General features: G+C 33.0%; 1 pseudogene; it reads left to right on the top strand.

Annotated features, from left to right (window-relative positions):
- The first annotated feature begins 231 nt into the window (after window positions 1-231).
- LOC115986024 lies at window positions 232-6,833 on the top strand (annotated as a pseudogene).
- Window positions 6,834-15,392: the final 8,559 nt, after the last annotated feature.

Here is a 15,392-nt window from a genome sequence, read left to right as displayed (position 1 = left end):
TTTTCCTATTATAATAATAAGGTATTGAATAAAAAAATGTTGGAAGATGTGTAGTTATTAAAAAAAGAATAAATAATAAATGAAAAAAATAATATTTAAATGAGATAGAGAATCTGTTAGAAAGTATATTTGAAAAAGTGAGTAGCTAAAAGGATAAAACGTCACTGTTTATTTTCCAAACAGTACAAAAATTTACCTAATCTGCTGGAGATGCTCTACCACCTTGGTGTAATGTGGGTATTATATTTTTTTTCTTCTTCAGACAATTATCATTTGAGCTCCTGTTTAGGGAATCGAAAACCATGGAAGGCCTTTCTCAAAAAAAAAATAAAATAAATAATAATAAATAAATAAATAAAAAACCATGGAAGGCTAGCCTGTTTGGTCATAGTTTTCAAAAATTGTAATTTAAAAAGATGTGAAAACTGTGGTTTAAAAAGTGTTTTGAAAAATGTGTTTTTAATATGAATAAAATAAAAAAATATGTTTGGTATCATGGTTTAAACAACATTTTTCAATGTTCAAAAAATATAAAATATTTATTAGTATGTGTGTTTTGAATGATAAAAAAAATTGACCAAAGTACAAAATAAATATATTTTAAGTTAGGAGAGAGAACATGGTGGGCCCATAAATCAAGAGAGAGAACATGGCTGACCAAAACATTTTAAAAAAATCTTACCAAAGTAAGAAAAAGCTGATCTAAGCACTAGTGTTTGTTGTTTAGATAATTACAGAATTGCCACTAAGCACTAGTATTTGTTGTTTAAAAACTGTCAAGAGGTGATTTCAAAAATGGGTTTTATAACATTGGTTTTTGAACAATGTTTTCCAAACAACAGGGAACAGGACTGGCACACCAAACACATTTTTTTGTGTTTAAACATGGTGACCAAATGGCGCCTCTATTACTATATGGTCCACCTGGGACAGGGAAGACCCACGTGGCAAATGCGATTGCAACAGACGCACGCTCAGCTTTCTTTAGGTAAATATTTATATTTTGACCAATAACAATACATTGCAAGCAACTGGATTACAATAACTGGTAATTATGCATGGCAAGAGAAGAAAGAACTAATCTTCATCTTCTAAAAGGTAATACATATTGCTAATTGCACTTAATTGTGATTCATATATTTTGAAGTCTATGTGGCTTTTCTTCTCCATGTTTCAGTTTTCCTGCATAATTTCTATGCAAATTAACTCGTGACTTACGCAGCAATTCACAATCACATACTCTTCTTATTCTCACCCATTTTCTATAGATTTTACTTGCTATTAAAGGCCTAGAGTAGAAATAAAATGTCCAATAATTGAAATGATGGACACAAAATATTCTTGTTGAAATGTAAGATATTTGAGTTTCAGCAAATGTGGACTCGAGGGTTTTCTGTTTGTATTTTTAATGGAGCCTTGAGTTCTTAATATTTTATATTGTTGACGCAGCTTAATTTCTTACTTCATATGGTTGGATCTTTAAGTCCTTTCATATGCTTTTTCATTGCAGTTATCACATTATTGGAATGTGTTGAATTTCTTAATTCATCATCTACGCCATTATGCTTCAATTGATTCACATCTCCGATTGTTTTGTTGTCTACTTCTTCCAATTAGTTATTTTGGGGTGCATTATTACAACTCATGTACAAAATTCCCGTAGATGTAGATGCGTTTGCTCTGTAATCATTCAATATAGATGGAATGTTGCCAACACAATTACGTGTACTGTCTATACACAGTGTTTCGGCATCGTACATTGTGTCCAAATGGATGGGAGAAGGTGAAAAGGAAGTCTCAAATCTTTTCCAATCTGCTCGGAATGTTGCCAACGCAAGGTAATGATAATGAGAATGAAGCCTCTCGATGAATCAAAACAGGATTTCTTGTACAAATGCAGGTAATATGTTTTCCCTGGAAATAGATTAGAGTGATTTTTTCCAAGAATTTTTATATAGTATAATTGATATGCTTAGATTAATTGGAGCAAGTAGTTTGTCAATAATTTATTGAGTTTATTACTATTCTGTTGGGTATGAATTTTTTACATTTCATGATATGAGTTGCAAGGCATCTTGTTGAACATTTTTATACTTAAAATGGAATTGAGGGATTTGATGGAAAATTTAAACTATTGGTAACCTAACTGTAAGGTATTTAAGCTTAAGCAACTTGAAATCATGTATGTGGTCCAAAGAAGGATGTGGTTTCTTTTGAACTTTAGGTTTTAATTTTTCTTTTTGATTTTTACTCTTGTGCATGCCTAATAAGTGGAGGAGAAGTACTTTGATACCTATCTACAAGAACAAGGGAGATATTTAAAATTGTATAAATTACTGTGGAATTAAACTTATGAGTCACACTATAACATTTGGAAGAGAATAATTGAATGTAAGTTATGACAAGAAACAACAACATTAGAGAATCAATTTGGTATTATGTCTGGACAATCTGCCATGGAAGTTATTTTCTTACTTAGACATCTTATGAAAAAATATAGAGGCTTGTAAATATCTTCATATGGTCTTTACTGTTCTTGAGAAAGCACATGATATGGTCCCTAGAAAAGTTATGTGGTAGGTTTTGGAAAAGCAAGGCTGATGCGGACAAGAAAGAGTTTAATGGAATACAAGATTAAATATCAAAAGAATCAAGATTTGTGGTCTAGTTATGATTTCATACTTTCTTCACAAATTTCATAGGTTGTTTTAGTTATTATTGAGTCTTAGGCCTCGTTTGGGAGGAGGGAATGGAATGGAATGGAAAGGAATGAAAAGAATCATTTTAGAATATTCTTCCATTCCCTTGTTTGGGAGTTTTAATGGAGGGAATGGAAAGTCCATTCCCTTGTTTGGGAGTTTAAGTAGGAGGGAATGGAATGGGTAGGAGGGAACACTCATTCCTCTCTATTCCCTTAAAACCTCAAATTTTCATTCCCCCCGAAATTGGGAGGAATGGGAGGGAATGGAATTAAATTTAATAACTTTTTTGTTAAAACTCCCAAATTACCCCTATATATTCAATTCTTTATTTTAAAATAGGGGTCTAATAGTAATATTGTCATAAAATGATTTCATTCCATTCCCTCCATGTTACTTCCAAACAAGATTACTTACATTCCATTCCTTTCCATTCCTTTATTTTAAAACATCCAATCAAGGTTACTTAATTCCATTCCATTCCATTCTTTTCCATTCCTTTCCCTTACTTAAATACATTCTATTCCATTCTATTCCTTTCCATTCCCTTATGATTATTCAATTCCATTCCATTCCATTCCCTTATGAACTCCCAAACGGAGCCTTAGTATTATGTTTTTATGGTTAAAAACTTACTGGTTTAGTTTTAATAAAATAAGAGTAGTTTAGTAATTTCCAAATTTTCTGGAATTGGCTGTCCTGGAGGCCCGTGAGTCTTCTTTTATGTTTTGAGTCCTTTCCTGTTTGGTTTAGAAGTTATTAAATCCTTTTTGGTTTGTTATTAGTATTCCTTGTCATCCTAGGAATAGTTTATTTATAAGGCTATATTGTATTCAATAATATTCATAAAGTGATTGATTAACAAAATTCGTGCGGCTTATTTTAAGCCTTGAGGGTGTGATTGCCTTCTCTTACATAAGTTTGATTATTTAGGAAGACGTAGATGTGATTGCCTAGTGTTTTATCTTTTTTTTTTTTTTTTTAAAAAAAAAAAAACTCTGTTTTAGGCTTTTAGCCCTAAACAACCATCAAAGATCCACTCTTTTCTAACTTGAAACCCTTAAACATTAAGAACCTTCAAGAACTCATCAAGAAATCTAGTATAGTGCTGAATTCTAAAAGATCTTGCATCAAGAGCAAGTCCCTTGGTGTATGCTTTTTGCAAATAATATAGTCTTAAGAGATGAAACTAGAAGTGGAGTTAATGTCAAGATAGAAATTTGGGCAGATGCTCTAAAATCTGAAATTTTTTTACTAAGTAAATCTAAAACAGAGTACATAGAATGCAAGTTTAGTAAATGTGTAAATAGAGCTAGATGAAGGGGTTGTAAGATTTGATAGTCAAAAGATGGTAAAGAACAAGAGCTCCCAATATCTTGGATCAATAATTCATAAAAGGTGGAGAGATTGAAGACGATGTAAAGCGGGATGGATGAAGTGGAGAAGCGCATAAAAAGTATTTTGTGATCGTAGAGTGCTTATTACATTAAAAGGAAAAATTTTATAAAACTGCAATAAGACCAACTATCCTCTATGGTACTAAATGTTGGGTTGTTGGTAAGAAACATATTTATAAAATGAGTTTAACTGAAATGCAATAGTTAAGATTGATAAGTGAAAATAGATAGAAGTATAGGATTTTAAATGAAAAAAATCCACTTAAAGATTGAGTTTGCTTCTAACGATGAAAACATGAGGGAGAGTCACTTGAGATGTTTTGATCATATTCAGAGGAGATTGACTAATTCACTAGTAAGAAAAATAGTAAAGGAAGACCAAAAATAAAATTAGTAGAAGTAGTTAAAAATGACATCAATTAAGGAAGTGATAGAAAATATTACTTTGAATAGAATATAATGGAAGAAAAGAATATATGTATCCGACTCTAGTTTATTTGTTGAAGATCCATAATCAACCCCAAAAAAATTGCTTTTTGTTTTTTTTTGTTTTTACTCTTGTATACATCCCATGCACTATGTTCTATTATTTGTGATTTTAATTAAATCTATTAATTAATTAAAAGAAGAGGAATCATTAACATACAATTAATAGAGGAGAAAATGACAAACCATTTCCTTGTAGCCTTGCTGGCCTTAAAATGGCTGGCTAGTTTGCAATGCAGTTCATAATAACTTTATGTTTTATTAGATAGTTAATCCATAGCATTATCTTGCATTGTTTCCTTCCGCTTATCTACATGTAATATTGAAATAGAAATTTTCTTTAATACATTTCAGGCTGTATCCAACGATGTGAAAAATGTTCTTGTTCTTGCAGCCACAATTACTCCTTATCATTTGGATGTGGTGACAAAAAAAAATACCACTCTTCTAACCTACGGCCATGTATTGAAAATATTTTATGGTCTACAATGCTTTAGGTTTGAGGCTAATGCTAAGTTAATTAACGTAGGCCATCAGGAGGCGTTTTGATAAGCGAATCTATATCCCTCTCCCAAGTTGAAGGCAAGGGAACAAATATTTAAGGTACTTCAGTTTCGTAATGCAATGCATTTGTAAAATCAAAGGAATGTATTTATAAACCCATTGTGATTAATGCTTTTGTTGTTTATCTATGTCTTGTTTAATATCCTCTAGTTTTTTAATTTGAGCAGTGGCATATTGGGGAAACTCCTCATAACCTTGGTACAGAGGATTTTCAGTATTTAGCAAGCAAATCAGATGGTTTCTCTGGTTCAGATATATCCATTTGCGTAAGTATCAATTTTACACTTTTACATTAGGTGTCAGCATTTCCTCAAAGTGATTATATGGCTGAAAACTGGTAGTTACTTGTAGGTTAAAAAGCACTATATCAGCCTGTTCGTGCAACTCTTGATGCTGAATTCTTCAGAGAATATTCTTCAGGCATGTGGGTCCATTGCGAAGGTGATCACCCAAAAGCTGAGAAGTGTACCTTCGAGGAACTTAAAGCAAAAGTTGAAGCTCCAAAGGTATGGATTAGCTAGGAAACTGATGTTCAACACATGAAATCATTCAATAAATCATGTTTATGGTTGAGTATTAGTAACTAATAAATAAATTTCTTGAACATATGTAGATTGTCCTGACTTTAGTAGTTAGTTAATTTATGGAAAATAGGATTGAAGAAAAAGGCAAAAGAGGGGAGGGGATTAGTGTACTGGAAAGAAAAATAAAAAAGAGCATGTCTCACAGGCACGGAGCCAGAAATTTATGTTTAGGAGGGCCGATTTGTGTTGCTAATTTATTAGTCTATACAAACTTTTATACACATACACAAACACATGTATCTATACACATACAAAAAATTAATATCTTTCATAATGAATCCTTAAAATTAAATGTTTCATAGAATTAAATTAATCTTTCACCATTTTCCATAGTGAAATATTTACAATTTCCATTTTCAATATAAGTTAACAAATTGTCTACCATTGTGAGTAAAAAACTTTCAATTGAATTAATAAGGTGTTCAAAGACATAAATGATCCAAAATTTTAAAAAATATGAGAACACATTTTACCATAAAAAATAAATTTGAGAAACAATATGTTCTCAATAACTACCGGACAAATTAGACAATTTTTTAAAGAATATTATTGGACCAACTCAAATGGTTGAGGGGGGCCAAGTCCCCTTTTTGAGGACTAATTATTAAAATATTAAATTTTTCTACATAGTAAAAAAAGAATTTCAAAAAATTTGGGGGGGGGGGGGGGGGGGTCTCATTCAATTGCATTGATTCATGTTTGGTGTTGGCCCCCCCACCCTAGCATGTAGCTTCGCCCCTGAATTGTCTCATTCAATTGCATTGATTCATGTTTGGTGTTGATTTTCTCTTCCCATTAATATAGGCGGATTCCTTTTTTTTTTTTTTTTCAAGTTCGGTATTTGTGGTAGTATTTTTGTAGAACCCTATGTTCACTTTGAATTTTCATATTCGTGTGTCTGGGAATTGATGACTTGCAGATCCAGCTACCACCCAACACAAAAGCAGATTTTGATAGTGTGCTAGAGAAACAAAAGCCAACTGTGAGTAAAGCTGAAATTGATGCGTGTGAGAAATTCACCAAGGATTTTGGGATTGACGGTTAAGGGCGAAAAATGTAGAGGCAGATATTATTATTTCTGAAGTTTCTTCCTATTGTGTTTCTAATTATGTTTTTTTTTTGGGGGTGGGGGTGGGGGGGTAGAAGTATTTGTTAACCATATGCTAGTGTTTTGTGAATTTATCTGGGTTAGACATTTGTCAGTATGGGTAGACGCTTTCTAGCCCCAAAAAAAGAACAATAAACTAGCTTGTCCAACTTTTTATTTTAATAAAAAAGCAATAAACTAGCCTTTTTTTTTCTTTTCAAAAAAAGTTAATGTTAACTTTTTTATGTATTTGAACTTTTACTGACTTCTGACAAATAAGAAACTATATACGGGATGACATAATTAAGTGTTGTGGATGTGATCTGCCATGTCATGTGATGCCATGGGATTGTTCCAGAAAATGTAGAGAAATGAGTCATTGGATTATAGGTAGTCTATAAATACATAATTGAAATAGTTAGGAATTTGTTTCTCAAAAAAAAAGAAATAGTTAGGAATTTAGGATAGACACGTTTTTGAAAGCTCAAGTGTTTATTTGGAAATAATTTATTTAATTTTTTATTGAAAATGTGCTAAAGTATAATTTTACTTTAAAAAAGTGAGAAATATGATGTTATAAAAAATTGTACATAAAAGCTAAAAGTTAAAACTTAAGCTTATAAGCATGGATGTCAATACCGTACCGTACCGGCCGTACCGGCCGGAATATACCGTACCGGCCAGCAATCCGGTACACTCGACCCTCCTGTTTCGTACCGGAAAAAATACCGGCCGTACCGGCCTCGTACCGGCCGTACCGGCCAATTTCGGGCAATACCGGCCGGTACCGGGCGTACCGACCGGTACAGAAAAAAGTTTTTTTTTTTTTTTTTTAAAGTTTTTGTAATTTTTGAATTTTTGTTAGGACAAAATGGTAACTTATTTGTATTAACTTATTAGTATTATTTGTTTTCTTAGTATGCAATGGTAACTTTTAAGCTTTCTATTTTATTTTTTTTCCCTTTTAATTGATACTAAAGTCTAAAACCATGAATAACTAGTTCTAAATTGAGGAAATGTTTTATAGTAAACTTTTATATTTATTATAATATATATATACACAAACACATACATACATATATATATATATATATATATATTTATAAATATAAAAAATAGCGGTAAACCCGAAACGGTACACCGGTATTGACCGGTATCCGAAATATATCGTACCAGTAGCCAAACTGGTACGGCCTCCGGTACGGTATTGACATCCTTGCTTATAAGTTAATACCAAAAAGACACTTTAGTGAGAGATCGATAGCCTTTTTTTTTTTTTTTAATAAGGTGAAGTGTATGTTTGGACATTTATTTATTGAAAATTTTTTAAAAGATTCCTTTTGGGACATTTTTAAATATAATAGAGTCTAACAATTTGGGACACAATAGCAAAGAAGTGAAATTTAAAAGACAACAAAATTGAAAGAAAGAAACATAAAATTTAGGAACGGAAAGTAAGCATAAAAGAGGAGGATGAGGCATCCTTCAGGTTTGATGAGGCAAAATTGAAAAAGAGAATAAAGAAGATGATAAAACGATACAAGAAACTTCGAAGTAGTTCCCATTCTGGCTTACAAGTCAGCTTCCAACTAGTTGACCCAAGGAACCATCTGCCACCAGTAACGCTAATCAATTCAGCAACAAAAATTCTGAAGAGTTTTAGAGCAGGTACAGTGTAAAATTACAATTTTTGAACACTATGCCATCCTGACAGAAGAAAGTTATGATTGAGTCAGGGGTTTACATGTCTTTTACATAAACAGATACTAATCATTTATTAGATTTTCAAACATGAACAAAGTTTGCCTACAAACTCCTTTTATATCTCATTTTTATAGGATGTGAATTTTTTATAAATCCACTATTAAACTATATTTTCTTATAATATTATTCATGCTAGCAAAAATTTTAAAATGTTAAAGAATGATAGCTATATCATTAAGAACAAAGTTTAGCTATAAAATTATTTGTAACCTTAGGCTACAACCATACCCAATATCTTTTTATTAGAGGTGAATTTTGACAAATCCACCATTAAATTACATTTTCTTCTTATATACTTTTCTTCTTATATGCTCCATGTTTGCAAAATTTCTAGAAAATTGAAGATCAATAATTATGTTATCAATAAACTATTTAAATTACAAGTTTTTGTAATTTAGAATTATGCATAATATATAAACTTATAGATTGTATAGTAAATAATATCTAGTTGACTCAAAATTTTATATGAGTATCAAGAGTGTAAAGAATATATAATTTAACAGTTAGATTTTCAAAATATGTAATAATATTTATTTTATTGAGTAAGGTTATAGCTTTAGGGTACAACCAATTTTATAGCTAAATTTTGTCCTATCAGTGATCAAATATTTAAATTTCATGTTTTTGTAGTCTTAAACTATGTATAAAAAATAGTTTTATAAATTGAATAGTAAATAACATCTGATTTGAACGAAATTTGATATACATATTAAAAGTATAAAGAACATGCAATCTAACAGTCAGATTTTCAAAATATGTAAACATATTAACTTTTTAGTAAAAGATTGTAGTCATTGCCTACAAACTTTGTGCTTCAAACATTCAAACTTTTATTTTGAGAAGAAGCAAACCCTCATCATTGTAACTGAAAGTAAGTTTATAAATTGAATGGTAAATAACATCTGATTTGAATGAAATTTGATATGCATATTAAAAGTATAAAGAACATGCAATCCAACGGTAAGATTTTCAAAATATGTAACCATATTAACCTTTTAGTAAAAGTTTGTAGTCATTGCTTACAAACTTTGTGCTTCAAACATTCAAACTTTTATTGTGAGAAGAAGCAAACCCTCATCATTGTAACTGAAAGTTTGAGTTTGTAAGCTCGCAACAAAAGAACAAATAAGTGGATAAATTAGAGGAAAGAAAAATACAATAAATTCCACAAAGTACAGGAGAACAGGAGAAATGACCATGATTTTGGTTCAAACTATTTAAGGCAATTGCTACAAACCAAAAAATAGGCTAAAATTCATTCCAAGCATGATAAGCAAAGAATAATTTCAATCAAAAAGAAGAGTAACTCAAGTTTAAATCAAGAAAATTGGCTACTGTGAGTGACGTGATCGATCTGATCTTCGTGACTTCGTCTGTTGGCAGTTGGCTTGAGCCTGAGGCAGTGAGGCATTGCTCTAAGGGATTGAGGCATTGCTCGCTCTGTCTTTACTCTTTAGGTTTGCTTGTTTTAGGCCTTTAGTGATTTCTGATTTGATTTGCTCTATATTTGGGTTTGGTTTTTTTTTTTTTTTGGAGAATCCGTGGGTTTGCTACCTCTATAATCTGTTGGGCTTGCCATGGGCTTGGCTCTGTTACAATTTTTTTTCTTCAGATTTTAGTTCAAAATTTATTTTTTTGGGCTTTTTTTTTTTTTTTTTTTTTGAAAGTAGAATACCCCTAAATTAATTAACCAACAACTTAAAAATGGAGTTAAAATAGTAAATTGGAAAAAGAAATTTAGTTATTACTTTTTTTACTATAAAAAATACCCCTACTTAAAACTTAAAAATGGGGTTAAAATAGTAAATTGAAAAAAATAATAAATTCCTACTTTTACGTTGAAATGCTTTCCTGCTTCTAATAAACTCCTACTTTTACGTCGATTTAAATTTCTACTTCTACTCCCTACCTTCTTACAAAATAGGATTACTCTTTTGTTAGTTTTAAAACTTCTCTAATCTACAAAACGCACCCCACATACTATTATTATTATATTTTACTTCATCACAATGTATTTGTTTCTTCTGTCTTTTTTTTTGCAATTTTTTTTTTTTAAATTTCATTACACCCTTAAGGTTTTTTTTTTTTTTTAATAGATTAGAAAAAGTAGAAATCTCAAATTATAATAATCTGCATTTATTATAATTTGGGATTTCTACTTTTTCCAACAAAAAAACAAAAAAAAAAAAAAAAAAAAAAAACCTAAGGGTGTAATGAATTTTTTAATTTTTTAATTATTTTTTTTAAAGGAGGACAAAAGAAACAAATACATCGTGATGAAGTAAAAAAAAAAAAAAATGAATACATGAGGTGAGTTTTATAGATTGGAGGAGTTTTAAGACTAACCCTATTTTGTAGGGAGTTAGTGAGTATAAGTAGGAATTTAAATCAACGTAAAAGTAGGAGTTTATTAGAAGTAGGAAGACATTTTAACGTAGAAATAAGAATTTATTATTTTTGTCAATTTACTATTTTAACCCCATTTTTAAGTTTTAGGTAGGGGTATTTCTGACAGTAAATAAAGCAATAACTAACTTTCTTTTTCTAATTTACTATTTTAACATAATTTTTAAGTTCTTGGTTAATTAATTTAGGGGTATTTTTGACAGAGAAAAAAGAAATAACTAACTTTTTGAATCTTCTTAATATATACTAGTTTCACCACACGCGTAAAGCGCGTGCGATGAGGTTTTTTTTTTTTTTTTGTGGTCATATTTTGTAGGAAAAAAAACTGTTTCTTTTATTTATTTTTTATATATATAATTTTTATTTTGAAAATATAATTTATAAGTGGATAAAGTAATTTGAAAATTAACAGGAAAGTGGTCCTATTTTTTAGGCAATGTTTTGGTGAGAGTTAGAGTTACATTTTTACCATATTATCCTGTAGTTTTATATCTACTTAAACATAAGGGTTTAAGGGCATTTTTGAACTAAAAAAATGAGGAATCCAAACAAGGGAAACCCCTTAAATAATAGTGTGTATATATATATATATATATATATATATATATATTTATATTTATATTTAATTTGTGGGTGTTTCTAATTTTGTGATTGAGGGTGTTCCTAATATAGAGCAAATATCTAGACAAGTTTGTGTTCACGATTTGCCAATTATTCTAAATATTTAGAACCTAACAATTTTACAATTCAGCTTATTTTTGCTACTATTCATGAGTTCCACTGCACTTTTTGGTACTTTTCATGAACCCCACTGTACTATTCCAACTAACTATTACATTTATTTACAGTACTTTAAGCAATAAGTTTTTAGTTTCAACAAAATAAGCGATATCCAAATACACCCTTAATGATCCCAAATGCAGATCTTAAGATGAAATGCCTGTCTTTTACAACCTAAATGCCGTTGAAAAGCGTGAAGTTTTAATTGTTATTTTGCAAATTGTGCGCAATCTTGAATAGGCATCACTTGTAAAAGCATGGCAACAAAGCATCGCTCGGAGTAGATTATTTTTCAAACTCTTGGAGGAATGCTTAGTTCTTTTTGAGGTTGCTACTTTGTTCAAAACTTTACTTCCTCTTTGATGATGTGATTTGAGTTTTTTTGTCAGTTAATTTTACTTCTTGTTTTGGTGATCGCATAGCAACATTGATACTCTTATCATTTCCATCATCGTTGATTTTTAATTTTTTATTTAAGTCTATATTTTATTTGTTTTGTTAGTGTATAGCTTAGACTAGTTTAGCCCATTGGGCTTAGCCCAGTATACTGTACTTGTAGTTTACTCCTTTTACTTGTACTGCACACATATCTAGCCTATATAAGGCTCTCTATTGTACATTATAATACATATATCAATATACAGACTATTCTGTCTTTCTCACACTTTATATTCTTAACATGGTATCAAAGCAATTCCTCTGACTTTCTGGTTCCTGTGGACATCTCCGGCGTTCTTCCGCTGCCCTCGCCTTCATCCAGTAGCCACTGTCAGAAGCGAGTCACCGCCGTCACACCCACAGTCCCAACAACTCTCGAATCTCATTGTTCTGCTCATCCAACTGTCAAAGCAAAGGCATTGAGTGACAGAACAGGCAATCCCGAGCAAAACCCAACCAAGAACGGCTAGAAAACACTTCACACACGCCTCCACGCGCCGCCTGAAGTTTCTGCCTCACGAGCACGTGCTCCATGCGCCGCCATGTGCCGCCACTATCCCTCACGCGCCCCACGCGCCAGGCCAGACATCCTTCACGCGCTCACACGCGCCACACGTGCCAGCTTCGTTTCACGAACTGCCACATCAACCCTACTGTGACGTCACGCTGCCACATCAGCACACATCATTCGTTGACTTGACCAGCCCTGATCGTTAACTTTGACTTGACCGTTGATTTTAACCGTTGACCGTTGATTAAGTCAAAAATTTTCAACAGGACCTGTCTTGCTCAATTTTTCGCGTAGATTCTGATTTTGGGCTCCGTTTCTGTATTTGAGGTATCTAAATCTCACTTTTTGGTCATTTTCTTCATTATGGCTCAACAAAGTGAACGAGATATCATACGTCCTATCACCATCATGTTGGATGGTCCTACTAGCTATCATGCATGGTCTTAGAATATGACCGTCTTTCTCAAGGGTCGTAAACTGTGGAGATATGTGACTGATTCAATTCCTAAGCCAATACTAGACCCTAAGTCCAAAGCCACAGCTGCTGAAGAGTCTTCCAAGACTGCTGTTGCAACAGATGATTATGAAGAATGTCTAGAGGAATGGGAGAGTATTCAGAGTAAGATCTTATCTTGGTTTATCAATACCTCTATTCCCTCCATTCATAATCTTCTTCCTCGTCTTGAAACTACTGAGCCTGCTTGGAAATTTTTGGCCGATCGTTGTAATTGCACTAATGATTCAAGCTTGGAGTTTCACATTGAATCAAAGCTTTATCAAATGCGCTAAGAGACAGGTCAGTCTATTTCTGATTTTTGTTCTCAGACTTCTACTATGTGGGAACAACTCTCTGCTGCAGATCCTCCACTGGTGTGTTCTAAGGACATTGAGCTCTTTGTCAAATATCGGGATCGCCGTAGATTTATGCATTTCATGATGGGTTTACGTGAGGATTTTGAGCCTACTAAGGCTTCTCTACTTAGCCGGTCTCCTACTCCTTCTTTTGATGCTGCAGTAAAGGAGCTCATTTCTGAGGAGAATCGTCGGGCTACTTATCACATGACATCATCTGATCATGCATTGGCTACACCCTCACCACAACCTCCCATTGTTGCATTCACTGCTCCTCCGCGAATAAACTCCGGGCGTCCCACCTCTCAGTCTTCCAAAGGTACTCACTGCAAGTTTTGTCGTGCCAAAGGCCATGACATCTCTGTTTGTCGTAAGCTACAGAAATTTATGCAAGAGCAGAATAAAGCTTCTCTTCCTCAGGCAGCTGCTATATGTCCTTCAGATCGATCGATTCCTACAGGTCCATCTTTGGCTTTCTCACTTACTACGGCTGATATTAAGGCAGTTGTTCAACAGGTTTTATCCCGCACTTCCACTGCCCTTTCTGTCACCTCAGGTAAACAACCTTGGTTTTTTGATACTGCATGTTGTAACCATATGACTCCTGATGAATCCCAATTTTCTGATAAGGCACCCTTAGAACATCCAATCACCATTTACACTGCTGATGGAACTCCTATGCCTGTTAGTCATAAAGGAACAATCTCTTCTCCTTATTTATCCCTTAATGACACTTTTCATATTTCAAAGTTATTCCTCAATTTGCTTTCTGTTGGTCAACTTTGCGAATTAGGCGTAGATCTTCTATTTACTAATCATGGTGTAAATGTGCAGGATCCCCAGACGGGTTAAGTGCTTCGGACAGGTGGGACGCATGTTTGAGGTTCATGACTTGAAGATTCCTTCACAAGTTGTTTCTGCAGCTGCTACCACTGCCACCTCCTCATCTGATCTATGGCATGCTCGTCTTGGTCATCCATCCGTATCTCGTCTTCAATTATTAGCTTCTCAAGGTTATTTAGGTTCAGTTCAGTTTCAAAAATTTGATTGTACTTCCTGTCATTTTGGCAAACAAACAAAATTGTCCTTTAATAAAAGTGACTCCTTTTCTTCTGCCCCTTTTGATCTTATACATTCTGATATTTGAGGTCCTGCACCTGTTCCCACTGAGGGGGGATCTAAATATTTTGTCATATTTGTGGATGATTTTTCTCGGTATAATTGGATTTATCTGCTTCACCATAGGTCTGAACTTGTGTCTATTTACCAAACTTTTCATAAAATGATTGAAACACAGTTCAATCGCACTGTTAAAGCCTTTCGATCAAATAATGCTCAAGAATATAATGATAAATCTTTCCTATCCTTTTTAGACAGACATGGTACTCTTCCTCAGCGGTCTTGTCCTTACACCTCTTAACAAAATGGTCGTGCAGAACGAAAACATCGTCACATTCTTGATGTTGTCCGCACCCTTCTCATTTCTGCCTCTCTTCCTGAGCGCTTTTGGGGTGAGGCTGCACTCACTACTGTGCACACTATTAATCGTATTCCTTCACCAACTACACACAACAAATCACCATTTGAGCTTCTCTATTGTCAAACTCCTGACTACTCCTCTCTTCGGGTTTTTGGTTGTGCTTGCTTTGTCTCTCTTCCTCCTCATGAACAAACAAAGCTCCAACCTCGTACTCGTCTCTGTTGTTTCCTTGGTTATGGTGTGTCTTAAAAAGGGTTTCGCTGCTATGATCCCATTTCTCATCGCCTTCGTGTCTCCCGTCATGTTGAGTTTTGGGAACATCGTCCTTTCACGAGTCTTCAGCA

Source organism: Quercus lobata, chromosome 4 (assembly GCF_001633185.2).
Source record: "Quercus lobata isolate SW786 chromosome 4, ValleyOak3.0 Primary Assembly, whole genome shotgun sequence".
In the NCBI taxonomy this organism is placed as follows: Eukaryota; Viridiplantae; Streptophyta; class Magnoliopsida; order Fagales; family Fagaceae; genus Quercus; species Quercus lobata.
This window is presented reverse-complemented; position numbering and strand designations above follow the sequence as displayed.